Genomic DNA, 3,534 nt, shown 5'->3' with positions numbered 1-3,534 from the left:
TTCAGCAGTAAGATAGTTTCACTGCCAGTCCTGAAAGTGCTTCAAAGAAAAGGGGAGTGGAGAATGGCCTGAAGTATTGATATAAAGGAAAGGCATAGGTGAGGTGTGAGGTAGGCCTTGAGGAAACCTGAGGAAAGAGGAGGCATTCATTGCTGGTAAAGAAAATAACCTGTGGGTGAGAAAGAAGGCGGAACTAGGCATTATGAGTTTGAGAAATAAAGCCCACAGCCAGATAGAAGGGGGACTTGAATTGCTGCTGCTCCTTTTCCGTTTCCTTTTTTTTATCCATTCCTTTCAGCATCTAATGATAACATTGAGCTACAATTTTTTGAACATATACATTACCTAATTTCATTTAAAAAACCCAGTGAGGTACAGATGAGGAGACTGACACTTAGATCATGTAACTTGGACGAGTTCATCAAGTGTGTTAGAGTCACAGCTGTTTTTTCAGTCTCGGTTTTTCTGACTCAGAGCAATTCTTAACCACTCTGTCCCTTGTGGCAGAGGTAGCAAACTGGTAGCCCATGTATCAAATCTAGCCTACAGACTTACTTTATTAGATTGGCAGAATGTTAATTTTATTGTTACTGGTTTTTGTCTTTATTCCTCAAGGTAACAGTTGGCTAGAACTGAGTAGTGGTAGATTGTCACGGTCCTTGGCCGTGAAGCCTACTTCACTCATTTGGGCAACCCGCCTGCCCAGTCCTTTGTGAGCCTGCTATCTCTCCTCTGGCATAAATCATATTTTCTTATAACTACAGTAGAATTGAGTTGATATTATTAGGGCTGACATTTGTGAAGTTTAAGTTGGTTTGTATATTTTAAAACGTATTGAGATAACATTTATCAAGAAATATAATTAATTCAAATGAAGAACTGATAGAACTTTATTTCTATAAAATTCTTAGACCTTTTCCAGTTTCAGTATTTTCTCAAACTGTCTTGAGTGACTTTTGCAATACGCAGGTATACGCTATCTTCTTTTCTCACTGAAGGAAATGTGTATGTGGGTGGTGTAATTAACTAGGCTATTAATAAGGATAATTAGTATGATATGTCACTTATGGCTTTCTAAATGGATGATCGAATGGTCTTTTTCCAGATGCAGGTCTTGAAATGCTATAAATCATCATTCATAATATCTGTTCATTATTACAGCAGTAACTGCATTTTGAGCTGTTAGGACAAAAATAAAAGTTATGTGTAACTTAGTTAAAGACATTTTAGAATTCAACTGGTGATTTTTATCTCCTAGGAATTAGCATTTTTTTTCTAGACAAATTATACTATTATTATAGATCAGTGTATTGCGAAACTAGTGAGACGATAAATGTGTAAAAAATAAACTTCAGGGCTTCCCTGGTGGCGCAGTGGTTGAGAGTCCGCCTGCCGATGCAGGGGACACGGGTTCTTGCCCCGGTCCGGGAAGATCCCACATGCCGTGGAGAGCCTGGGTCCGTGAGCCATGGCCGCTGAGCCTGTGCGTCCGGAGCCTGTGCTCCACAACGGGAGAGGCCACAACAGTGAGAGGCCCGCGTACTGCAAAAAAATAAAATAAAATAAACTTCATTCATGGAGACTAGGAAGCACAGTTTATACCCTTAGTGAATAGCTCCCCAAACTCCTACATTGGCTAAACAACTTTTCTTTTTAAGGAAGTCTAGCTTTTCTTGGGGACTGGAGTTATTATAAATAAAAGGACCAATAAACCTAATTTATTTTGCAGTTCACTTTCATTTATATGAAAAGATACGCTTTTTATTCATGTTCTTAATCTGTCTGCTGCTTTGTCATTCAAAACTTTTTTCTTCAGAATTTCTCAGAGCAGGAATAAAAGATCAATAAAGCCATTAATTATGACAGGATTAGTATTTAGAAATGAGTTAAAATCAAGTAGTCTGAAATTGCTGTAGCAGTGGTGTCTAGCTGCCATATCTGACCGTCAAGAGGTTTGTGTGGCATTGATTTTTTTGTCACTTTCTCCACTGCCTTGCCCCTCAACCAACTTTCTTGATGCTTTTGTAACTTCCTTATGCCTAAATGACTTCTAAAACAAAGGAACAAAATCTCTGATTCTCAAATGCATTTATAAGTGACTGATAATCACGATGCTTTCTTCTTCAGCATATGGGCAGGAGAAAAATTAAACTTGTAAAGGCAGCCAAAACATGCTTTATGCAAATGAGATTTTGTCAGATAAAAGAGTTGGGCACACTAGTTTAGTACTATATTGTGTTTTAAGATTCAGTTGTTAATGAGCAGTTTTCTTTGACTCTAAATGAAAATGCTACATAAGTAGGTTGAGAGCCTGCAACTTAACATTACCTAGGATAAACCCAGCTTATCAGGTGCTCTGATTGAGGAATGAAGTTCAGATATAAATGATAGCCAGAGTGAGATTTTATATTGATGGTCTGGGGATTGTCATCTACCTGAGCATGTCTCCTTTTTGTCACAGAGCTGGGAAAGCAAAGTGTTTGCACCAGAGCTCTAGGGCAGCACTCCTCAAATTCTCTGGTGCATGCCAGTTTTTGTTTAACTTCCATTCCATTGCAGAGCAATATACTTGTGGAAATGAAATACTAAGAAAATGAAGTGGAAAAAAGGCATACAGGGCTTCCCTGCTGGCGCAGTGGTTAAGAATCTGCCTGCCAATGCAGGGGACACGGGTTTGAGCCCCGGTCCAGGAAGATCCCACACTCCCAGAGCAGCTAAGCCTGTGCGCCACAACTACTGAGCCTGCGTGCCACAGCTACTAAAGCCCGCACGCCTAGAGCCCGTGCTCCGTACCAAGAGAAGCCACTGCAATGAGAAGCCCATGCACCACAACAAAGAGTAGCCCCTGCTCGCCGCAACTAGAGAAAGCCCACGCACAGCCACGAAGACCTAACACAGCCAAAAATAAAACAAATAATTAAAAAAAAAAAAAGCATACAAAATACAAGCCCAAATGCAGTATTGTGAGATTTAACAGACATACAATTACTCCTATAACTGTAAATATCATATTGCTATAAAACTTTTTGAAGGCTTTCTCTCATTTCATACTTTGCTTGTTACAGGCCAGTTTGGATTATAATGCCACATTTTTCATGTGTTGAAGCAGTATAGATCCATAGATATGCAGATGAAAGTAGAGCTATTCTTACTTCAGTAAAGTTTTTAAGGTAATTAGTAATGCACTAATTTCAAAAGGAACTGTCTGAGACGGGTAGTGTAGGTCAAAATCAGTGTCACTGCTTGAGCAAGCTGTTTAACATCCAACTCTTCTCTTAAATGACTTTATAGGATTGTTGTGAGGATGTAAGGAAATAACATAAGCACAGGGCTTAACACTAGAACATAATAAGAACTTTAAAAAACACTGAAGATTATTCTCAGTACTAATTGTAAAAACTTTTTTAAGATTTTCATTTTTATAACTTTGTTCTAAATTATAATTTTTAAACCTTTTATTTTGGAGCAGACTTCTGTTAAGGGGTAAACTCCCCCCACCCCCAAATCATGAAACTTCTCAGCAATTTGGAATCC

The 3,534-nt window shown here is 38.7% G+C and overlaps 1 protein-coding gene across 2 annotated transcripts in view; it reads left to right on the top strand.

Moving 5' to 3' along the window:
- Nucleotides 1–3,534, top strand: part of SLC39A9 (solute carrier family 39 member 9) — a 44,918-nt gene that overhangs the window by 1,235 nt on the left and 40,149 nt on the right. The window lies entirely within an intron of this gene.

This window comes from Lipotes vexillifer, unplaced genomic scaffold (genome assembly GCF_000442215.2).
Source record: "Lipotes vexillifer unplaced genomic scaffold, Lipotes_vexillifer_v1.1 scaffold197, whole genome shotgun sequence".
Classification (NCBI taxonomy): Eukaryota; Metazoa; Chordata; class Mammalia; order Artiodactyla; family Lipotidae; genus Lipotes; species Lipotes vexillifer.
The sequence above is the reverse complement of the archived record's forward strand: the minus strand, read 5'-3'. Positions and strand labels throughout refer to the sequence as shown.